This window comes from Crocuta crocuta, unplaced genomic scaffold, assembly GCF_008692635.1.
Source record: "Crocuta crocuta isolate KB4526 unplaced genomic scaffold, BGI_CrCroc_1.0 scaffold240, whole genome shotgun sequence".
In the NCBI taxonomy this organism is placed as follows: domain Eukaryota; kingdom Metazoa; phylum Chordata; class Mammalia; order Carnivora; family Hyaenidae; genus Crocuta; species Crocuta crocuta.
The window spans coordinates 741,165-766,830 of NW_027527380.1; the positions used below are offsets into that span (position 1 = coordinate 741,165).

General features: G+C 37.7%; 1 long non-coding RNA gene across 1 annotated transcript in view; it reads left to right on the forward strand.

Annotated features, from left to right (window-relative positions):
- The first annotated feature begins 7,292 nt into the window (after positions 1-7,292).
- LOC144238004 (uncharacterized) overlaps positions 7,293-25,666 on the forward strand; it is a 118,203-nt gene continuing 99,829 nt past the window's right edge. Inside the window, exon 1 of the long non-coding RNA XR_013336984.1 lies at positions 7,293-7,424. This is a non-coding gene — a long non-coding RNA (uncharacterized LOC144238004). The remainder of the gene's footprint in view (positions 7,425-25,666) is intronic.

The window sequence follows — 25,666 nt, forward strand, 5'->3', positions numbered from 1 at the left end:
CAAGCCTTCTAATTGGTTGGATGTAGGAAAAATTCAAGATGTGTTAGAACAAACTGAAATATGAGATAAAAGTTTGGTAGTGAAGTACTCCTCCAATACTGAAGTTCTGCTCTCTGTGAAGGAACTGCCCCTTCTTTTGTGGCTGTTCACATTAACAGCCACCCAATTGTTCAGCCTCATCCCATTATTTTTCTTTTTTTTGCCTGCTGGGGGCATATATTACTGTTTGCTGGCAATCACGACAACAGAAGTCTCCTATGTATCAATATAGAACACAGAGAGGGTACAACTTATTATTGGAAAACTACTAACAGATTTGCATTTAAGGTAGTATAAAAGTGACTACAAAGTCCAGACAGAATTTCACATCATTTAACACAGGAAAGGAGAAAAAAGAACAGTAACTTCTCTTATCTCAAGAGACAAATGATGTATATGTGATTGCTACCTTCTTCAAGACTCCTGTGTTCATTTTAGAGGTGGGTGTTTACAATTTCAAAGGTCAGAAGGCCTGTGACCTTACATTTTAAAATCAAAAGGTTAGGCCTCTTCTTGGGCCTATTATGTTTTTAAGGAGACATCGTAAGAATGGGAGAGTAGGGAGACAGCCACTTCCCTTTCCTTCATTAAACAAAAAAAATTCCTAACTTTACTCTAGTTTCACCAGGCTCTCCCTGATTATTACATCCCAGCTGGTTCAGCCTGCCTCTGTTTATTCCCTGAATTCAACATCTGAGATTAATGTTGATATTACCTAACCCAGATTTAAGGGTAAAGGACATATGAGACCCTAAGTTCCTGACAAGTTCAGAGAATTCCAAGATCCCACTCGAGTTTTTGGTTGACTTAGTAGATGCCAGAAGTCCTATCATGTTTATTGATTGGGTGCCTCCAAGTGTTTGATCAAATGTGTTACCAACCAAATGACAACATTCAATTCACCCTGGAGGGACAGGTCCAGTTTCTATGAACAAGAATGATACCAGGCAATGCATGCTTGTTTCTTCCTCTCTTCTCTTCCCCTGTCTCCTAGCATCTAAGTTTCTTAATAAACTGCTGAAATGGGCATGTCCCAGGGAGAAGAAAGTAGGGTGAGACTGAGGAAAGTTTATTTTGTTATCTTCTGGTTCATTTTACATGTCCTTTCAAGGATGTGTATCAGAAAGGTGGAGAGGGGTGCATCCTATTCAGGTAAATAGAAATTCTTCCTCAAGTCAACAACCTTCTCACATTACAGTGAAATAAGGCAGTGGTTAGTGATCTGCCATCTCTAGTTGATTGGTCTCTGGGTTCCACCTGATGCTTCCCCTACTGAGAATCCTAAGGGTGATCTTGGCTGTCTTACAGAAGCTACTCTGCATGGTGACTGTGGTGAGATGCTAAGCAGCAACTGCTGCTATCACTTTGGGATGTTATGCTTGGCCAAATATCCCCTGGTTGGCTCTAAAGGTCATGGCATTTGGATGCTGGAGGAGGTGGTCTGCAGCACTGCTTTCACAAGTAAGGACTTTTATTGATGATGTCATAGGGAGACCAAGGAAAGGATTTTATTTGACATCACAAAAAAAGCCTTCCTAAAATATCTCTTTAAGCAGTCTTTCTTTCTCCAAAGTCTTTTGCCTATATGGCATCTGTCACATCTCTCATTTCTCTCCATGCCTTTCCTTTTATTACTTTCATTTTCTCTTCCATACCTCCCTTTTGACAACCCATTTCAGCCTTCTCTCATTTCCATTTCCTCTGGGTCCATCTATTCTTTTCCTTTTCAATTCCTTTGTCTTCTCCAAAATGTATCCCTAAGAGTTATATACCTCATTCTTAAGCTTGAAAAACACCAGAATATTAAATTATTGTCATATTTTGTACTATACATATAAAAGCATATATAATAAAACAATATATACCTAATATATAAGTATAAATGAATAAATCCATAAATAAATTTATATATGTAATCGTTTGGAATCGAACCTTGATGAGATGTAGTACTGGAACATGAAGTGTTTTTTTTTTTAAAATTAACGCTTCTCAATCCAGTGGTGTCCTTTAAAAAATACAGTGAAACTTTCTTCTAGCAAGTTTTTTGCTGTTCATCATGTGTTAATCAGGCAGTGGAAGGTACCCATCAATAACAAAGTGCCCTAGGTTTGACTTTCAACTTAAATTTATCTCCAAGGCTCAGTTTTCTTATCATTAAAGTGGGAGAAGTAATCTCCATAGGATTGTTTGCAAGACTGAATTTGTGGCATACAAATATATGGTAAATATTCAGCAATCTTAATTTCATTTCTCTTTTTTACCTTGGTTTTCTCTTGTTTGAAAAGGAAAAATAGGCATTTGGTTTTCTTTTCCAAAGAACTTATGTAAATATGACATAAAGGTAAACTTAACAGGTTTGAAACATTTATGCTATTTAACTTCAGATGTTCAGTTTTAATTGTTGCTGTTGGAGAGAGTGTTATTTTTTTCATAGTAATACTTTTCTCCATGAAATCTGTTTGGGTCGTTTAACTTTATTTCAATCATCCTGCCCAAAATAATACTACTTGTTAGTATTGTTAATCCAAATTTACTTTATAGCTATTTACTTGGGATGGATTTTGTTTATGAACTCTCAAAATGTCCAAGAAATAAGGTAATTTTGGCAATGTTCTGGATTCGTGGAAGTTTCTCTTTGGAACTGAATAAATCTGCTTATTTCTTTTCTTATTTACTACACCTGCGAGCTGAAAGCCTCTGATAATTAACTTTTTATCACTTTAATTTGGATTGCAAACTGTTTTGGTAATTAAAAGCAGATGGCAAAAGCTGGAGAAAAATGTGTAGCAGCTGATTAGTGGAAATAAATGAATTTGGAGTTATTTCACTTCCAGATAATAGATGGGTCAAACACAGTTTATACTTCACAGTGTGTACTTTTAGAGTAATTCCAAACATGATGTTTGATAATGTATCGAGAAGTAGGTGTTTGTTCTTCATCATCTTTTGCCCTCTGTCCTATGACAGAATGCTCACTTTCCTTGAACAGCACATGTGCCAACACATTAATTTCAGCTCAACCTGGTTACTTGGGCCTCCAGTGGCTTCTTGATAAGGATTTGCTTTGCCTCAGGGTATTTGAGGCTAAGCATTATATGTTGCTAGAATTTTTCTTTATGAAGCTTATTGTTGGCTCTCAAAGCCAGCATTCAGCAAAGTTCAGCCATATAAAGTTCATCTGTCAGCCTAACGATTTTCATTCTGATGCTGAAAAAAAGACTTCACTGGGTAAAATGAAGTTGTTCAGCAGGTTAGACTGGTTTTAAGCACCTTCTCAGATTAATGTTAATTAAGATTCTAATCCCACTACCCTGGAACTGTCAAACCAACTTGAAAGGTGTAGGTGACTCTCTAATTTCCATAAACTTTCATTAGAGAAGCTACATGGCCATAAAGGCTAAAGGATCTAGCCCTAAATATCAATCCATCAAAGTACTGAAAATTCATGTTCCATGAATAAAAGTCACCAGAAGCAACCAAATCTTTTCATAGAGTTTTTTAGTCATTCTCCGAGAAAGTCTGCTGGTGTACAAAAGTTAGAGAATTAAAAAACATGTCATAGCCTCTCCTCTTCAGGGCAATCATCCTTTATTCAAGAATTTTATCAACTTTTGGGAATAGCTCTATTTTTTTTTCCTTTGTAGATTTTTGTCCTGATAGAGAAGGTGGTACATGATACCAATTCTACTATTTATTATTAAAGATTTCATGAGAATCCATCTGCATGTGTTGAATTGTGTCCTCCCCCCACAAAAGATACGTTGAAGTCCCAAACTCCAATACCTCAGAATATGATGCTATTTGGAAATAGGGTCTTTGTAGATTTAAACAAATTAAGATGAACTGATTAGGATGCGGTCTAATCCCATACAACTGGTATCCTTATAAAAGCAAAATTTGGACAAAGGCACAGGGAAGGTGATGTGATGATGGCCTTAAGATGGCAGAGGCAGAGATTGGACTGAAGCAGCTGGAAGCCACGGAATGCCAAGGACTGCTGCTCAGAAGCTAGGCAGAGGCAAGGCAGGATTCTATCCAGTGTCCCAGAGAAGCATAGCCCTGCTGACACCTGGATTTGAGAATTTTAAGCCACCTAATATGTGGTACTTTATTATGGCAGCTATAGCAAAATAATACACAAACTGTTGCCATCATGAAAATCTTTCTTTGAGAAGAACATCTGGAAGAATAGATGAATAATAGAGAATATAATGCTCTGCTTATTAAAAGATATGCTTTAAGTGTTGATTTAAATTCTAGTTAGTTAATATACAGTGTAATATTGGTTTCAGGAGTAGAATTTAGGGATTCATCACTTACATACAACATCCAGTGCTCACCACAACAAGTGCCCTCCTTAATATCAATCATCCATTTAGCTCGCAATCTGTTTAACAGAATTTTTTAATGAGAGATTTCTATTATTAATACGAAACACTACACATACTCATTATGGAAAATGGTAAAAGCAGATGGGTGGTCTAAATCGGCCCTTGCCAATACAGTCTATTCTCTACAGAGCAACTGGAATGAACTAGTTAAAATACGGATTTTGCCTCCTCTCTCATTAAAATCCTTCAGTGGCTTTCTATCTCTTTCAGAGCAAATCCATAGAATACAGTGACCCATTTAAATCATTATAGCAGTGGCCCTCAATAAACTGAGGGCATTTGAAAACTGCTGCTGTCTGGTTCATCCAAGCAAATTCCAGCAGAATTTCCAAGGGTGCAGACTGGGCACGAGTATTTTGAGAATCTCCCTCAGGTGATTCTAAGATGCTACTACTCTAAGATGCGAGAACCACTGCCTCTCACAATTTCTCCTCCCCACTCCTGAAACCCCTTCTCTTGGCCCCTGTTATCGCTTAGACTTCATCTTCTACTGGCCACACTGGCTTCCTTGCTGTACCTTATAAACCTCAACCACGTTCTCACTCACTCTTTGTTCTTGCACCGCTTCCGCAGGCACCCATTCACACAACTGGCTCCTTCATTTCTTTCAGGTCTCTGCTCAAGGAAACTTTACTGGTGAAGCCTTTTCTGACTCCTTAAAAAGATACTCCCCCCATTCCATCTGCCCTAGTGTTCCTTTCCCCTTTCTTTATTTTTCTTTATATCATTTACCAATCTTTGACATATTATGCTCTTGCTTATTTTTTAATTGCCTGCCACCCCCAATTGAACGTAAGCTCCCTGAGGGCAAAGACACTTATGTTGTTCACTGTTACATCCCTAGAATAATGTATGACAGTAGTAGGCATTTAATACATGTTTCTTGAACAGATCCATGAATTATGATCGGATTGGGAAAGTGCTAAAGTGTGAAATGAAATCATGTCCTAGTGAATACAGGTAAGATTTCCTTCAACTCGGGAGTTAACTTTGCCTATCATAACTGTTAATCGTCCTATTATAATAAAAGAACATAAGGAATTCATGAACATTCTGAACTATCTTGAATATTCTCCTAACATTTCTATGTCTACTTCCCAGTCATTTACTTTTCTTCATATTTTAATCCTCTGCTTTTCCTCTTACTTGAAAACTCTGGATCAGTCTTCATCTTCATCCTTTACCGATACTTTGACTAATGGTGTTGGCCTACCTATCCCTCCATGTTCTTTTCTGCCCCTGATGACTTCAGTGGTTCTCACTTAGGCTGCCATTTAGAATATGTGGAGACTTTAAGAAAATACCAACATTGGGCTAGTTTCCAGCTTATATGAATTAAATAGGAATCTGAGCTGAGGCTCAGGCATTGGTTTAAAAAATTCCATGGCTAATTCTAATGGACAGCCAGAATTGAGAACCGCAGAAAGATGTTGAGAGCTTCTCAGATCATGGTTCAATTTTTTTCCTGGGTTTTGGGGAAGTAATATAAAAAAGATGTAAGTTAGCAAGATAGAGAACTGTGGAAATTAAAGTCAACCAGGGAGAGACTAGAGGGAAAGAAAAGAGTCCGTTATCGCAATACTCTAGGCAAGTGAGGAGCATCTGAATTTCGGATGCTGGTGATAAGGATTAGAAGGATAACAGATTATACAGACATTAGGCAGTATGTATCAGTTATCTATTGTTGCACAACAAACCACCCCCAAATTTAGTGGCCTAAAGAAAAAAAAAAAAGCAACAGTGATTTCTTTTGCTCATAAAGCTGCCATTTGGCTAGGCTCAGAGGGAATGGCCTGTCTGCACCATGTGGTATCAGTGAGATGGCTCTAGTCTGAAGGATTTATTTTTTTTATTTTAATTTTTTTAAAATTTCTGAGGGGGGGCGGAGAGAGGGAGCAGAGGAAGGTCAGAGAGAGAGGGAGATACAGAATCTGAAACAGGCTCCAGGCTCTGAGCCGTCAGCACAGAACCCGACGCGGGGCTCGAACCCACGAACCATGAGGTCATGACCTAGTGATCCGTCCTGAAGATGGACACTTAACCGACTGAGCCACCCAGGCACCCAGAAGGATGTACTTTTAAGATGGGTTACTCATATCTGTCAAATTGGGGTTGGCTCTCAACTTTGAAGCTTAGCAATGGCTGAAGCTTAGTTTTTTGTTTTTGTTTTAGTTTCATAAATCTGAAGAGGGCCGAACGTGGTACACATTTGGGAAGACGTGCCAATCCTGGCTCAGAAGGCTCCTCCGCAGGAAGGCCAGCTCTCAGTGCCTGCTCCTTCAGGGGTTCAAGTCCCAGGCCAGAAAGTTCCCGGCACCCCAGCCTTGGTAAGTGGGGTCATCCTCTCTATCAAAGCCAGGTGACGGGGTCAGCGCCTCGCTCTCTGTCCTGCGCCCGGCCTGGCGCTGGCAGCCGGCGACAGGGTCAGGGTCCGGGCCTGGCCGTGGGGGCAAACCGGGTGTCCTGGGGGCTTCCAGGTGGGCCCCGCGGGGCTGGCAGGTTTGCTCTCCACGTGCGTGCGGCTGTGCGCCTGCAGGGAGGCGCGAGAGGATACCGGCTGGTTGGCTTCTCCACGGATGCCCGGGGCCCTGGGTGGGGCTGGGGAGTCCGAGCAGCCGGTGACTGTGTAGCTAGGGGGCGGGGGCATATGGCGCCCGCTCTGTCCCGCTGTCACCACAGTGCGGTTCGTCGGCCTCCTGCGCCTCTCTCGGTCAGCATCTTCGGTGTTCCCGGTGGCGCTCCTCCCTGAGCTGTCCCTGCTGCCCCACCTCCTCAGCGGCTGCCTTCCGCCGCTTGGCCTTCCGCATGCGCAGGCCTGTCAGGTGGGCCTTGCGGGGCGCGAGCCGCGGCTGCGGTCTGGGGTCGCCATCTTGCGGCTCGTCATTAAGGTTCCAGGCGGAGCGGCTTCTTCCGCCTGCGGCTGCTGCTTATGCACGTGCCATAGTCGTCGCCTGAGGGCTTTGCTTACGGCAGGGGGGGGGCGTCTGAGAGCAGGTATTCCAAGATGGATTGCATTTTCAGTTCCTTTGTAAATCGCATAGCGTCACTTCTGTCATTGGCCGAGGCGGTCACAAAGGCCAGTTTGGAAGAGGACACGGGCGCCATTATCTTGGTGGGATTGGCAAGGTTTTAGGAGAGGTCTGGGCTAGGAGAGATGGTGGTGGCCAGTTTAGGAACCACAGTCGGCCTCGTTCTTGGGGTCTAATTGGAAGGGGACAATGAAAACAAAGAAGTAAGGGCAAAGGTCATTTAAACAAAAGCAGCTTTAAAGATAATGCTTATTTGGATTATTACCAAAAGTTAAGTATGCAATGTTGCCACTAGCTAGGGCTGCAGGAAAATACTGTTTCTAATACATGCTCTTAAAGCCTAGAGAGTAGTCTGTTTCACTTGCTTTGTTCAGTATGTACATTTGACCTGGACACTGGATAATCCTTCTGGAAGGGCGATAATTTACTAAAAGCTTTTGGAAACTTTTGATAGGCTGTTTTCACATGTGCATCCTGTTACTTGACTGAATATACACAGCTCAAACGACTGGTAAGGTTAGTAAAAATATGAAAACAAAAGAATATAGGAAGCCACATCTTCCAACTCCCTGTTATCATTTTAAGGGGTTGATACAGAGAATTTCTTGACTTAACTTTAATCTTCAATTATATGCTTCCATGATTGGTAATACAAAAATAGGCCCAGTAGATCCACCTCTTTGTCTTAGGTAAACTTATCAATTGTTAGGGAAAAAAGAAGGCAGCTGGAATCATTTTGAAATATGACCTCCCTGGAGGTCATGGGGTCAGCTGCAATAAATATTATGCGATGATGAGGACTGTGATGAGTAGTAGGGAATAGAACAATGTTCTGGTTCCTTTGGACTCTTATATCCCATTGGCATACACTCCAGAAGAGGGGTTCACACCCAGTTCTGCCTTGTCCATGTGAGTTCTTGGTTCACACAGTATCTTAAAGGAGGAAACTGAAGGAGATGGAGATTGAGAAATGCCTGTAGTGGTTTCATTGCAAGACTAAGTTTACCGCACACTTGGGCTGCCTTTTTCGTCCTAGAATTAACTCAAACTGGTGCTTAGATTTGTTGTTTTTGACAAAGTTCAGACTGTGTGGATCATGTGAAGAGGCTATTAACTAAAGTATCAGATATTTTAATATTAAGAAAACAGGTGAGTGGCAATGCATATTCGTGCACTTAGCAAATATTTATTAAATGCCTACTATGTGCAAAACACCGCCAGCTGAACTTAGAATCTTGTTCTGATTTGGATCAAATCTGAATGCAAGAGTTGATCTTGTAATCATCGTTTTTGTTAGTCCAACGTTTTGCTTTTACTCGGCCAAGTTTACAAAGCAGCACATTGCTTACAACTTGACTCATCAACTGGCAGCTTTTACTGCTGCTTTCTCTTTTCTCAGCCTTTTCATTGACTATATGAGTACACATTATAAAATCAGCACCATTGACTTTGAAGACATTTATTAAAATAATGCATTTGTGAGAGGAAATTTTATAAGACCTGTGGTTTATAAACTCCTTAATCTATTTACTCTAGATGATTGGATCCTAATCCTTGCAGGGTGGGACAGGCCCTGATGCTTGTAGCGTGGTGTGAGAGAAGTTTCAAATGTATTAATCAAAACTAGAGTGTACTGTGCTCCCTCAGTGATTGTGGCCCTCATATTTCTTACTTTTGTAAACTCGATTTAGATCCAATCAATATAACTCAAAAGAATGGCCTATAACAACCATAACTTTAAAGATATATTTTTTAAGTAGCTAAATTTGAGTGAATACATGTATGCGTCTGTGTATGTCTGTGTGTGTGTACTGCCAAGATTCTGTACGTTTTATTTATGTAAAATGTACCAGCCAATATTCACTAAAGAAAAATTGAAGAATACATCTTTCAAAGTTGATAGAAAGACAGGAAGACTTTTTCTTAAGTAGTATTCTTAGATTAGGAAGAAGGTTCAAAACAGTTACATAGATTTTGGTGGAGAAACAAACGTTTATACATATCAGGCACTGGTAGCTAGTGGAGAATCAAAGATGACCAAGATTTGTCTCACACTCATTGGGAATCTGCAGTGAGGGAGAAGATCTTGGTTCAGATATGAAGAACAGAAAGCACTATCATATATGCTGTGGTATTGCCTGCAGAAAGGAGTTGAGTAAGACAACCTAGAGAGGCAGATATTTGAACTGGCTTGTAAAGCCTGAATAAGATTTCTTGCAGGAAAGGCAAGACAGTGTGTTTCAGGAAAAAGATACAAGAAAGAGAAAGATTCTGGGGTGCCTGGGTGGCTCAATCAGTTAAGCATCCGACTTCAGCTCAGGTCATGATCTCACAGTTCGTGGGTGTGACCCCTGCATTGGGTTCTGTGCTGACAGCTCAGAGCCTGGAGCCTGTTTCAGATCTTTTGTCTCCCTCTCTCTCTGCTCCTCCCCAACTCGTGCTCTGTCTCTCTCTGTCTCAAAAATAAATAAAACAAACAAACAAAAAAGATTCATGCAAACAAAGTGTCAAACCCCAGGAACCAATAAGAGAAAGCAGGATAGGATAGATGAAGGAGGCCTAGAGAACTTGGATACTGTGAGTCTTGGGGTAGAGGCTGGAAAGGCTTGAGGATGAAGAGGTTTTGAAAAATAAAGAGGGAGAGAATCCCATTGGCTATTGAACAACAACAATAGCCTAGTAAGAGGCAGTCTAAAATAAAATCACAATTCTTTCACCTAGCTTAAAAGTCCTTGCTTGTTGGGTACTTCACCTACCTTTATAACCCCATCTCCTGCCCCTCTCCTCCTTACTCAATATGAACTTCTTTTGAACACATACCAAGCCTAATCCTACCTGAAGAGCTGTGCCCTAGATCAGTGGTTCTCAAACAGGTGTGATTTTTGTCACCCTGAAAACATTTAGCAATTTTGGCTGTCAGGACCTGGGAAGGTCTACTGGCATCTAGTGGGTAGAGGCCACCGATACTGTTAAACATCCTACAGCACACAGGATGATCCCCCACAACAAAGAATTATCAGTCTCGGAGGGACAATCGTGTCAAAGTGGAGAAACTTTTAGGTGTTACCTTAGCATGAGTACTCTTCTCACAGATGTAGTCACCCTGTCACCTCCTTGTTTTATTTTTAAGTAAATTATCACTATGAAGTGATTCTTGTTTGTTGGAATTATTGTGCTGACCCTCTATCAAGATATAAACTCCGTGAGGGCAGAGGACTGGACTAAATCAGTGGCTCCTAGACAGTGCCTGGAACACCACAAGTGCTTAGTAAATATTTGTTAAATATATAAATGGGTGGGTTACAGTACTGGTTCTAGCCTTTACTAGCTCTGTGATTTTGCCAAGTTTCTAAATTGCTAATGTCCCTTTATCTCTTTTGCAAACTGTGGGGCAGGGACTGTGCATATTGGGTATAGAGCTGTCAATAACAGTTCTTGGCACATCAGTAGATCCTCATTGGCACTAGTTGAATGAATGTTGAAAGGCAATAAATTCCTTTCAACCTACTAACCTCTTGCTTGGATTCCCAGGTAAACTTTAGCATTTAGGAAAATGGAAAAGTGGGTAGGTATTTTAGCAAAAATAGCTTGGGTCCTTCAAAATTAGATAATATAGTGCATTTTGTCCCTCTTTTAGAAACTGATTTTTATTGCAAGTTTCTTTACTTGTGATTGAAGAGCTCCAGCCTGTTTGTGTTTGTTTGTTTGTTTGTTTAAGAAAACAAGACTGGTTAGACATTTTAGAGTAGCTAAACTATATGTTCAAACCAATTCTGGCCAAACTTGATTGCTTAATGAGGATAGAATTAGTACTAAGCTCAATGCAATGCACAGGGCCAGACATCTGAGTGACAAAGTAACGACAGTAACTACCATGGCTGATTTTTAAAATAATTAGCCTCACAGCTTCCATTTTTGGAAAAAGCTTTTGGGATATCACTGGTTCAGAAATAATATAATGAGACCACATTAGAGGAAAAAGAAAATGTCACATTTAACTTGTGAAAAATGTTCAGAGATAAACCAGATATTTTCCCCATTGGTAAAATAAACAAACAAGAGCTGGTGAACTGGACCCAAGGAGCCCTGCCAAAGTCAAATCGCCCACGGACACTAGGCAGACTCTTTATTTCTATTTCATTTGCTTTTTTCTATCTTTCCAATATCTCCAGCATGAAATTAAAGTGGGAAGCAATACGTTCTGGTTTGTTATGTATTTTTTCATCCTCATTAGAATCTAAAATTATACCTAAGCAGATATTCATGCTTAGAGCATAATGTTTGAAATCTCCTAACCATGAGAAGGATTGTATGTTCTTTGGAAAAATGTTTTTAAAAAAACAATGTAATTGCTGATCTTTTAAATAAATTATTACATTTATTTGATAATGTCTACACTCTTTTCCCTCTTTTGAAGGCTGAATTGGAATGTCCTAGATCTTCAGAGCCACAGGACAGAAAGAGCCTGAAGGCAGAAAAACACCCCTGAGCACAAATGCACTGAACTGTTACCTTGGTACTTATTTGACACCAACTAGCATTAACTTAGATAAGATACCATGTCTTTTACTAAAATTGGGAAAACAGAAGAGCATTCAACATGGTGATAGGTTTCAAAGTAGAAGAGAGAATTACTTGCCCACATCAATAATTTGCAGTACCTACCCGATTCTTGTAGGTCTTTGAGTTTGAGACTCTTTGCTTATCGAAACCCTTCAGATCATTTATTTCCCTGTACTTTCACCTTTGGTCCTCTTTTCTGTAACAGGAATAAATAAATCTGGTCATAAAATTCAGAAAGATGAATTTGTCTAAAATTCTTAAAATTTTAGACAAAAGGAAATGGCTTGAGAAACATTTTCAAACACCTCATGTTCATTATCTGTGGAAAGCTATAAAACAAATAAAATCAAGGACTTGCAGTTAGAAGAGGTCTAGGGCCATCTAATCTTACCCTCTATATCTGAGAATTTTCTCAATTGTTGCATTTGAGTCCCATCTCTTTTGTAAGTACTTGCAGTGATGGGGAGCTCCTTACCACACAACACAGCTTTATTGAGCAGTTTTATTGTTAGGACTTCATCACTTATTTATCATTATACCTGCCACAGACTAATAAATTTTGTTGTCAAATGCATATGAAGTCACGTAGGATAAATCTGATTTCTCTTCCATGTGCTCATGAAACAGTCCTTTAGTTATTGGAAGACAGATGTCACATGTCCTGTCTGTACTTAGTTTTTCCAGACCAAAGACCTTCGATTCTTTCAACTGTTAAACATATTTATTGTGCTATCATAATCCTTATTGGCTCTTTCAGAAGCAATCCATAAACTTATAGAAATATTCTTAGTTATAGCCTGTTTTTATTATCATTCTGGATTTGTTTTGGGCCATCCTCATCTGACAGTTGAAATTGTAAGGACACAAGTCTAAACCAGACTGACTCCATAACAGGCTTTAAGTTTCCCCTCTAAACTAGAAGGCCTAAGTTTCAGTTTCCCCGAAACTATCAGGCAGTTACACATTGCCCAAGGCAGGAGAAACCGCCCACCACATCACTCCACCACACCACCCTTGCAACACCCAATCAAGAAAGGCCAGCAACTATAGATAAAACTCTTTTACCTAATGTGAAAGTTAACCCATTAGGCACCGAACAAGACCCTAGGCTCGCTCTGTAATTGGTTGAATTTAAGAGTACTCTAAATGTTGTAATTGGGTCTTGCCAAAAGTAACAAATACTCTAGACAATGTGTATGGTTAAACCTGCTGTCAATGATATTGTATAATTATGATTGCATCAATGTTCCCATGCCACAACTTCTGTAACTCCCCTGTCACAAACCCCATAAAAATCCTACTCTGCCTTTGTTCGGGGCTCACAGCACGGATCCACTGCTCTGGTAAAGTCTGTGAGCCCGAGCTCGAGCCCGTAATAAAGCCCTTTGCCTTTGCATGCGTTACTCGGTCTCCCCGGTGGTCTCTGGTCGTTGAGGATACTGTGATCTGGGCATAAAAAAATGTGCGAACTATTGTCGACTATAAAGCCTATATATTTTATGGTAAATACAGCTCAGTGTTTTTATTGTTTGTTTAATTTATTAGTCCTTTATTTGTCAGTTAAAAATATTTCTGGGGGTCCCAAGGTGGCTCGGTCGGTTGGGTGTCCGACTTTGGCTCAGGTCATGATTTCACGGTTTGTGGATTTGAGCCCCCTGCTGAGCTCTGTGCTGACAGGTCAGAGCCTGGAGCCTGCTTCGGATTCTGTCTCCCTCTCTCTGCCCCTCCCCCACTAATGCGCTGTCTCTCAAAAATGAATAAACATTAAAAAAATTTTTTAAAATATTTCCGAAGATTTCATACACTTCAGTACTTAACTTACAGTATCTGTAGTTTTGGTGTGAGGAGAAAATTGATTTGGTCTCGGGAACCTAGATATTTATTTTTTAAGAATAAGCTACAATTCATTCTGCGAGAGATTCAGAGGCAATCTTAGATTGAGAGTTTTTTTTCACTGCCGTTTGTTTAAGTTTATTTATTTGAGAGAGAGAGAGAGCGCGCGCGCGTGCGAACATGTGTGCGCGCGTGCATGAGCTGGGAAGGGGCAGAGATAGAGGGAGACAGAGAATCCCAAGCAGACTTTTGAGCTGTTAGTGCAGAGCCTCTGACACAAGGCTTGAACTCATAATTGTGAGATCATGACCTGAGCCGAAATCAAGAGTTGGCAGCTTAAAAACTGAGCCACCTAGGCCCCCCCTTCACCGCAATTTTTAAATAATCGTTTTCTCATTTCCTCTTCATATCTCTTAATTACCTTTAGGTTTCTGCATTTCTAAATGTATATATTTTCTTATGGAATTTTGAAGCTTTCTCTATTCTAACTTTATTAAATTTGAGAAAATTTCAGTATATCTGATATGATGCTTTATGGTTGTGATAATTCACAATAGCTAGTGGTAATTCACAATAGTTAGTAAAACAAAAGGGAAACTTCCATTTTATAACTAAACACACTTTGCTGAAAGAGAAACCTGCTGCTTAAAGTTTCTTCAAACACATTTAAGGTATTATAGTTCATCTGAAAACTCTATACATCAAGTTTCCCTTCAAGGGTTTTCCCATTCCTTCTTCTTGGTTCTAATTTCTTATGATAACAGAAAACTATAAGGTGTTAATGGAAGGGGGATAGGGAGGTCTGTGTGTATGATTGCCCACTTGTCGGTACTGAGAAATAACCCAAATAGTCCAGGGGAATTTTTATACTGGTTCCAGCTGTTAGTGAGCCCAGTGGGTTTAGTGACCACAGCACATGCTGGCACGACACTGTGTTACAGTGTGTAGCTGGAGTGCCTCGCTCCCTCTCTGTTAATAATAATTTGATGGCATGGTGGTCCTTTGACCTTTAATCCAGAGACTCTTCCACATAATTAACACCAAGGTCCCTGTTGGGGGCTGATGGATTGTCATGTGTCTACTTAATATTTATAACTTCTTATAAGCCCACATAAATTTTAGGATTTTTTTTTTCTATACCAAATTTAACTTCAAACAAAACTGTGACTGGTCCTTGCCTTTTCCAGCCTAGGCATGCCTTTGCACCTATCACTTGCGATCTGCCCCAGAAAAATCTACACATTCCTCTGTTAAGCAACCCCAGTCAAGGCATGGTTGCTCATCTTTTGGATTCTGAGCCCTCTTCCCAGTTTCCTGGCAGGACAAACCTTGTGGAACCATCTCTTTCCCCCAGTAAGCACCTAGATAATAGCTAGGGAAATACAAATTGCTGTGTCAGTTCCCTTCCGCTTTCTGTTCATTTCTTTTGAGCTGGAGAAAGATGCTAGATTTTCAGGTTTGCATATTTCCCCCAGTCTTCTGCCTGGTGAGTTGCTTTCTAGCCAAGTAGCTTAAGCCATCCTTCTTATTGGTGGTCCATGGAGGGGAAGGAGGAATGAACAAGAGTGTGGTCAATATATGGCTCAAGTTGAAGTCACACTTATCACTCAGTTCATGCAGTTCTCAGAGACAGTATTACCTTGAGGTTTTATTAGCTCCCTTTTCAAAGCACATTGACACTCTGGATAATAATGATTATTCACAGTAATAAAAATAATGTGAAGATTTGTGTCTGATGACATACTGGCCTAACAAAAATGTGGAATTGAAAAATCAATTCATACAATTATGCATATTTGAAAGACAATTCTGAGAACTGTTTTTCCTTTTTCATCTTTTGCAAAGCTACTCTTGAATTTGACAGTTTCGTAACTCAGATAAGTGGATAAATAAGCCCATCTTTCAGTCCATCTGTCTATATTTAGCAAGCCACCATGTGAGGATATGAAAATAAGACCTGGCCCTTGCCTTGGGCCAAGAATGTTTTTCACATTTTTAAAGAGTTGGAAAAAAAAAACAAACCCAAAGAACTTGTGACACTCTTCATGTCCTACAAAATCAAGTCCTTTACAGAGCTCACTAAACTATCCACCAATGACATTTTCACTTGAGTATGAAATTTTCATTTATTTTATATTTTTACTCAAGACTTTATATTTATTATTTTTATACTGATATGATTAATTTAACAATTTGAGACATTTCATCTGATTATCAATAATTTTTCTGTAATTCTTGTAATCTCTTCATTAGCTTTTCCTCTCCTTCTTGCTTTTATAAATCTAGTCAGCTCTTCTACTCAATTTATACAGTCATTTTGGCAGGGTAAAAATTGAGTAAAGACTACATTAAAATCATCAAATTGATTTCCTACATTTGATTCAGGCATTTTTTAGACTTTGTGCTGAAAGCTGCATTCAATAAACAATTTTACATTTAAGAAAACTTTGATTGGAATATCATGCCATCTGACTTAAATTGATTTATCAATTCAGTCAAAATTATCAATGTTTATATACATATACATACTATAGATGTATATAGATAAATAGATATCTTCATCGAGGAATAATGTAGCATGTTGAAACATTGTACTTAAGTTGACTTACTGCTATATTTCAACACTGTCACCTTAAATTCAGTGCATCTGTGCATTTCACTATACATTTTGGGAAAGAGTTGAGTCACAGCCATCCAATCTAAATTTTTTTTTTCAGGATATGAAAGAAAAATATTATTTTAAAAATCAAGTGAGTTTTAAATACTTTTTAAAACTGCACTTCTATCTGAATTTCCTGAATTTGAAGGATCATGATAGCTTATCCTTTTTATTTTTCGTATAAAAACAGTTAGGATCCAAAAGTGTTTCGGCATGTTGGGGCGCCTGGGTGGCTTAGTCGGTTAAGCGTCCGACTTTCACTTAGGTCATGATCTCTCGGTTCATGGGTTCGAGCCCCGCGTCGGGCTCTGTGCTGACTGCCAGCTCAGAGCCTGGAGCCTGTTTCAGTCTGTGACTCCCTCTCTCTCTGACCCTCCCCTGCTCATGCTGTCTCTCTCTCTCTCTCTCCTAGAAATAAATAAAACCTTTAAAAAAAAAAAAACCAAAAGTGTTTCGGCATGTCAAGTTTGTGTACATAATAACTGAAACATTCTTAACACAGGTCTATCATAACTCATATGCTTTAATTCACTACTTGTTACTACTTGAATTATTTTAATCCCTATCATTTATCTATTAATTCTATTATTCTTTCATGGTATTTATTATGCCAAATAAAACCAGGAATAGCATAGTAATTGAAGCAAGCTAAAACCTTTCAAATGATGTCTATGGAGGATATTCCTGCAAACCCAAAGAGGACTTAATACCATATTCAAATTCTTCTGATTCTACAAACACGCGAAACTCTTCTTTCTGCTGGCACTTTGTTGCCTTTCTCTCAGGATGATCTTTCACCAACTCTTTGCTCTAATGATTTTTTCATTTTGGACTAGAAGTACAGGATCAATCCAAGGCACCAATCCAATAATCCATGATTATTAAGATTATATTTACCCCAATCTATATCTCGAGGTTTTGGAGTGCTGGGGTAGGAATCTTGTGTATTCTTCCTTTGTGGCACAAACGTCCAGATTGTATGTGGAAATTTGTTTCATATAGTCTGCTGTTGACTTCTCAATCTTGTTTTCTAAAATATTAAATATTCTCCTAGAATATAAGGCAAATGTGTACACATTTGGGACAGTGGGAACAGACAAAAAAGAAAAGAGTTGCTATTTCACATGGTCCCTGCCAAGAAAAGCTCCTCAGACACCAGTCATAAATTTGCAATTCTAGTCCTCGGATAAGCATCCTTTTGTGATCCTACTAAGATTGTGGAAACAATGCAGCCATGATTCCTTTATAAATAATACATAAGAATTTTGTATGGCATATTTAAATTAAATATAAGACACTTGGTATACATGCCTAGAATGTATATTGTGAATATACATATGGCTATGTGTATTGTGAATTGTACATATAGCTATAATAGTATTCACAAATTTTACCCCATAATTTTATAGCTAATAAATAAAGTATGGATTTAGGTTCGAAGTCAGTTCTTTGGGGCAGGCTATAACTCATTAATAACAATTAAAGACAAAGTCTTGCTTTTGAATATATGTTAATATACAGTGAGTACATGTTAATCTCTCTTTTTCTCTGTTTATAAATGTATATATATTTTTATTATTTCATTTTTTAAATGTTTATTCATTTTTGAGAGACAGAGAGCATGAATTGGGGAAGGGCAGAGAGAGAGGGAGACACAGAATCTGAAACAGGCTCCAGGCTCTGAGCTGTCAGCATAGAGACTGACGAGGGGCTTGAACTCACAAACTGTGAGATCACGACCTGAACCGAAGTCAGACACTTAACCAACTGAGCCACTCAGGCACCCCTATAATTGTATATTTAATACATTTTAATAATTTAATTAATCTTTTACATGTGTTTTTATGTTAGCCTCTCACTATTTCAAATCCCAGTTCACCTATCTAGAGTTATATATGACAGTGGCAGTTGTAACATAAAGTTATTGCAAATTCCTAATGGTCTGCACTTACATTTTTATGTTGAATTCTTCATAATCTCCTATCTCTTCAGCTATTATACCAAATCTTAGTAATTTGAGATAAATAGGCCCATAATCATTTGGTAAGTTTCCTTCTCCTATAGAGTGAGTCCCTCTACTATATTTTCTACTGATTTATATAGTTCCATGATTTAAAGGAGAGAAGTTGCTACCATTCCCAAAAGGAATGTTTCCTGATGCAAGGTGTCAAAGAGAAAGAGTATAATTAGAGCTGGAACTTTTGGGTCCCAGTTTTAGCTCAACTGCTTATTATCAGAGTATTCATTTAATTGTCTGTGAAAATTAGGATGATAATCGTACTTTATAAGTTTACAGAAGGGACCAAATGAAATGCTGTATAAGAAGGTATTTAGTAAAATGCTAGCTGTAAGTTAACATCATCAATTATTTAACCTGTTTCTTTTATATGTCCCATTAAATGGAATTTTATAGCATGCTTTCTTAACAAGGGTGATATTGCTACCAAAGGTGCAAAAATAGATTCTTGGAAGAAGCAAAAAGAAATCTTACTCTTTTTATGTGTACAGCACATACACAAATACAGCATGTATATAATGTATGATATATTTGTAGTGTTAAAATTTTATGAGGAGGTGGGGTACTTTTGTGGCTCAGTTGGTTAAGCGTCCAACTTCAGCTCAGGTCATGATCTCATGGCTCATGAGTTCAAGCCCCATGTCAGGCTCTTTGCTGATAGCTCAGAGCCTGAAGCCTGGTTCAGATTCTGTGTCTCCCTCTCTCTCTGCCTTTTCCCTGCTGTGCTCTCTCTCTCACTCTCTAAAATAAACATTTAAAAAATTATGAGGAGGATAATAAAAAAAAAATCTATGAAGGCTTGTTATGGGGAGATAATATAAAAAAGTTTGAGTAACACTACTTCATAGTTGATAACAGACATAAATCTCAGTCTACAGATTTAGTGTGGAATAAGTGTAATTTCTTGTTGGTTGTGTTTGTTTCATGCTCCCATTGTGCAGGGAGGAATACACATAATCTTGAGATTTTCAGAGTTTCAGTGCCTTTATCCCCTTCATTCCCAGAATCATATCCATGTGCTAGGGAACTTATGTCATAATAGGGTTTTGAGACATTGACTCTTTGAATTCCAAGATCCCTTGGAGTTGGTCTCTCCCAGCTGCTTCTGTACCTCCCTGTAGTGCAGAGGTCAAAACTGGTTGCTTTCTTGCTACTCTAGAGCTATAAGAAACTTGACAGAACTCTCAGAGGCTTCCGCCCAGATTCTCTCTCCAGATAGTTTTGCCCTGTTCAGTTTTTGACTATGAGAAATCCAGAGATTTTGTCTACATTTTGGGCTTTATCCCAATATGGGTGCCAAAGATTCCTATGCATTTAGCTTCCTCAAAATGTTACTGGTTTCTTTGTCCGCCACTACCCCACCCCATGGTTCAGCCTAGGGATAGAGGGTGAGGTTGTGTGTGCAGAGTATAAATCCCTTTTGGGAGAATATTTTCAAAGCTATTATCCTTTCCAGGTGTTTTACAAATGTATTTTTAAGCATAAAGGACAGAACTTACTTCTTTATATTAACTTTTGCTGTAATAACTCTATCCCAACAAAATGGTTGCTTCATGATACCATTTAATGGGGAAGGGCCACTATGTTAAATGAAAAGTATATGTGGGTGATGGATATATTCAGGGGTCACATTAGATTTTATTAAACAATTATTTCAGGATATTTTTCCCACTTTGTTAATATATCACATAACAGATTTTTCTTTTTTAAACAACTTAATTGAGATGTAATATACATGTAAAAAATTCACCCATTGTAACGGTACAATTGAATATATTTTTTGTAAATTTATGTAGCTTTGCAACCCTAGCCACCATCCAGTTTTAGAACTTTTCCATTACTCTTCCTAATTCTCAAAAGACCATTTCAACTCAGACTAACTGGGATCAGTATGGAATCAGTACTTCATTCCATTTTACTGCTGAATTAGTATCCCAATGAAATGGTATTTTGTGGATATACCACATTTTATTTATCCATTGACCAGTCGATAGGCATTTTAATTGTTTCCAGCTTTTGGCTCTCATCAATAAGACTACTATGAACATTCTCACAAAAGTCTGTGTCGTTGTAAATTTTCATATCTTTTAGGTAGATTTCTAGGAATGAATTTGTTTGTTCATGTGGTAAGTTATGGTTAACATTTTCAGAAAATGCCTATCTATTTTCCAAAGAGATAGTACTTTTTTTCCATTTCCACCAGCATGTATGGAGAGTTCCAATTTCTTTACAATTTTGACAACACTTGGTATTATATGTCTTCTAATTATAGTCATTTTGGTATGCATGTTTTTTTTTGTCATTGTGATTTTAATTTATATTTCTTTAACAACTAATGATATTGGACATCTTTCATGTGGTTATTAGGAGGTAACATATTTTCCTGGCAAGTTGTCTACTCAGGTCTTTTGCTTATTTTTTAATTGGGTGTTTTTTAAAAAATATTGTATGATTTCTTTATATTTTCTTGGTACAAATCTTCTATGAGATATATAGTTTTCAAATAGTTTATTCCAATCTGTTGCTTGTCTTTTCAGTCACTTAAGAGTATCTTTATTTATTTATTTTTATTTTTAACGTTGATTTTTGAGAGAGAGAGAGAGAGAGAGAGAGAGAGAGAGAACGGGCAAGGGGTAGTCAGAGAGGGAGACACAGAATCCAAAGCAGGCTCCGGGCTCTGAGCTATCAGCACAGAGCCCAATGCGGGGCTTGAACTCACAAACTGCGAGATCATGACCTGAGCTGAAGTCGGATATTTAATTGACTGAGCCACCCAGGCACCTCAATAGTATCTTGAGAAGAACAAAAGTTTTTAATGAAGTCCAGTTGCCATAGCTTTTTATTTTTTTAATGTTTAATTATTTTTGAGAGAGGGTGGGTAGAGGCAGAGAGAAAGAGAGAGAGAGAGACAGAATCTCAAGCAGGCTGGGTGAGGTCAGAGAGCTGCGAGGCTCCATCTCACAAACCGTGAGATTATGACCTGAGCCGAAATTAAGATTTGGACACTTAACCGATTAAGCCACCCAGGCACCTCCAGTTTGTCAGAGATTTTTAAAATGGATTGTATATCTGCTGTTGTGCCTAAAAGCACTATGTCTAACCCAAGATTATGAGGATTTTCCTTCATCTTTTCTTCCAGAAGTTTTATAGTTTTAGTTCTTATATTTCAGTCTCTGAACTATTTTGATTTACTTTTGCATATGGTTATGATATAAGGTCTAAATTTTATTTTTGTTTTTTGTATTATTTTATTATTTGCAAATGCATTTCCAATTGTCCCAAATGTCCTAGCACTTTTTTTTTTTTAAAGACTTTGCTTTCTCCATTGAACTGACTTTGTGGCACTATTGTAGAAAATCAATTGAACATAAATGTAAGGGTTTATTTCTTTTTTTTAAAAATATTTTTATTTATTTCTAGGAGAGAGAGAGAGAGAGAGAGAGACAGCATGAGCAGGGGAGGGTTAGAGAGAGATGGAGATACAGACTCTGAAATAGGCTCCAGGCTCTGAGCTGGCAGTCAGCACAGAGCCCGACGCGGGGCTCGAACCCACGAACCGCGAGATCATGACCTAAGCGAAAGTCGGATGCTTAACTGACTAAGCCACCCAGGCACCCCTGTAAGGGTTTATTTCTGAACTATCAATTTTGTTTCATTGATCTATGTGCCTACCATCATACCATTATTACATTATTTTAATCATTATAACTGAATAGTAAGGTTTGACATCAAGTAACCTAAATTGTCCACATTTATTTTTTTTCAAAATTGTTTTGACTGTTCTAAGTCCTTTGCATTTCCGTGTAAATTTAAAAATCAGCATGTAAACTGCTACATAAAAGATTGCTGAGAATTATAATGAATCTGTAGATTAATCTGGGGAGATTTGAAATCATTACAAATTCTATCTTCTAATCCATGAACATTGGAATTTCTTTCTAATTATTTGGACTTTCCTAATTTCTTTCAACAATGTGTTATAGTTCTCAATTTACAAATCTTTAATTTTTTTTGTTAAACATATTCCTAAATGTTTTATTCTATTTTGCTGCTATTGTATATGTAATTGTTTTCTTGCTTTCATTTTCATATTATTCACTGATAATAATTTTGATTACTCAAGCCCCTGTCTCCCATCCTAATATTCTTAATTGAGTCTCTGGCTGGTTTACCAGTTCATTGCTTGCCTCAAACAGGACCATAACCTCAGACTAGCAGAGCTGCTGTCTGTCACTCTTTGCTTGCCACCAGGGTCACCACTTTAACTGTCAACACTTCATATCAAAGGAGCCCATTCTAGCAGAATCAGCAAAACTAAATAATTGTTTTGGCAATTTTGCCCAACTATATAGTTGGTTTTCTGTCAGATTGAAAGTTGGAAAGAATTTATTTTTATATTATTTTTTTCTCTAAATTAGTTTCAGTATTTAAAAGGTTAGCTATTTTATGCTTAGAAAGTTTTTCTTACACTTTTTTTTTGTTATAACTTTAAAATCAGAACTAGGCGGCTATACATTATATTTTTTTTGCTAAATAAGTCAACTCTGAAAATGTATTTTACATCTTGTATCTATTCATGAATGTTTTGTGATATTTGAAGGATAGAAGTACTAATGAATAAAAGTATTCACATGCTAAAGTCACTCTCTGTTGATTAGGTGAGATCATTATTAATATAGCTTGAGTAGTGTGCTATTTTTCAATGGCTTATTTCTCTTTTGAAAGTTTCAAATTTACTATCCCTCTTCAGTGTTTAAAGGGTGGTCATAATTTCAATATTTTCCCTGAAAATGAGAATTTTCTAGCTTCTTAGCTATATAATTGTTTCATTATATGACAGTGCTCCAAAATCCACACACATGGATATGGATACTAAGCCAGAAGTGTTTATACAAGTTTTATTTTACTTCAGTATTTTAATTTATTGAGATTAATAAATATTGTGTAATCTTTGGGCTGAAGTTCTGAAATCTAAAGATAAAATAATTTGCTTCATTCTTGACTAAATTTTAAGCCCCTTGAATGTAGATATCACATTCTTTTAATAATAATTCTCTAATAGTACTCTTCACAGAATCTTATATAAGTAAATTCAATATATGCATTCACCACTCCACTCAATCCTCCATTGTGGAGCTATCACATGTCCCATTATGAGAAGTTAGAGACAAAAGATAAAGTACCTATGTATTAAGATAAATATATAAAAACCAGTACTTTTTTCCCCATCTAATAAGAAGATATTTATTTAGTACCTACCTTATGCTACCCACTAAGCTAGATGTTGGGGTGGTGGTAAACAATACTAAGCGTTATCCCTGTGCTCAAGGATTGTTTCTTAGGGAGACAATTAGCAAATAATGAACAAATACATAATTCCACGTATTTAATTACTACAAAAGGAATTAGCTAGGAGAAGCAACAGAAAATAATGGGAAAATCTACCTTGATAAGATGGTTCAGAGGAAAGTTTTTTTGACATTTTCCTCTATTGTTTCACTATTTTACATTTATTTTTAAAAATTATTTAAAATTTTTATTTGGAATAATTTAAAACTTATGAAAAATTTCAAAAATAAGTACAAGGAATGTTTGTATATAGTTGTTTCAATTTATGAAATGCTAATATTTTACAGCATTCTCTTTGTCATTTATTCTTTAAATCTCTCTTTCCACCCATCTACCTGTGTCCTACATAATTTGTTTTTCTGAGTCATTTAAGTGTGCTTTCATCATGGACCTCTAATCATATTAGTTTAGTGGATATTTCCCAAGAGGAAGAATATTCTCTAATATAATCACAACAGACTTTTCAACTTGACTAAAATTAACATTGAGGAAATAGCTTAATTGAAACTAGTATTTCTATTCCTGTTTTGTCAATTGACCTAATACTGTCCTATATGTTGCAATCTCTCTCTATTTTCTAGTATGGGATCCCACCTAGGATCAGATAGTGTATTTAGTTGCCATGGCTCTTTAGCTTCTTTTAGCCTGTAACATTTCCACAGCTTTTCTTTGTCTTTTATGACATTGATGTTTTTGAGGAATACAGTTCTATCTGCACCCCCCTTTTTGAAAAAAGAACATTCCTTACTTTGAGTTCATCTGATTTTTCTCTCATGATTAAATTCTAATTACTGTAAAGCAACCTATAGGAAGACATTTTAAGACCATGCACATATCCTTTTCAGCAAAATATTCCTCTGGATTTAGCTTCCATTGGCATTTCTTTCCTCTTCAATCTTTATTGCAATAGTTGCAAAATAATGATTTTTCTGTCCCCACTGGTCCCCTCATGTCCTTCAGACAGTATTTGTCATTCTTCTATAAGGAAAGCCTTCCCTTCTTCTCCCTTTATTTACTTATCTGGTTATTATTGGTAGGAGTTCATAATTCCTTTTTTTTCAATAGTTTATAATTACTGAGCTTAATTAATTTAGTGTTCAAATTGTCTCAGATTTGGCCAGAGGGAACATCTTCATTCTATCTCCTGTGTCCTTATGATATACTCATCTTTTTAAAATTTATTTTTATTTTTTTACTACTTCCTCCTTACTTTCTGGCACTACAAGGTGTTTCAGGCTTATCTTGTTAATATCTTGTACTGGTCCTGATGTCAGTCATTTCCCCAGAAATCCTGCTCAGTAGGTCACATATAAGTAAAAAAAACAACCAATTATAAGAAACGTCAACCAGGGGTGCCTGGGTGGCTTAGTCTGTTAAGTGTCCGACTTTCGCTTAGGTCATGATCTCACGGTTCGTGGGTTCGAGCCCCGCGTCGGGCTCTGTGTTGACTGCCAGCTCAGAGCCTGGAGCCTGTTTCAGTCTGTGNAGATCAGCAGTTATGTAGACAAAATTGCCACTTGAAAATCTCTTAGGAAATCCAACACATCTTCTAAAAGCTAAAAAAATATAGGACAATACAGCAGAAAGGCAGCTTTCACCTTAGCAAGTGAAAATGTGTTAAAAGATTGGTATGTTTGGAAAAATTTGGTATGGTACTGAACCTAACAGGTATAGTAGAGTAATAGCAAAGGCTAAAACAGACTTAGCAGTGATTTTTAAAAAAGGACTAGAATCATTATTATAGATTATTGATTAGTGCAGTATTGGGCTTTTTCCCCTCATTGAG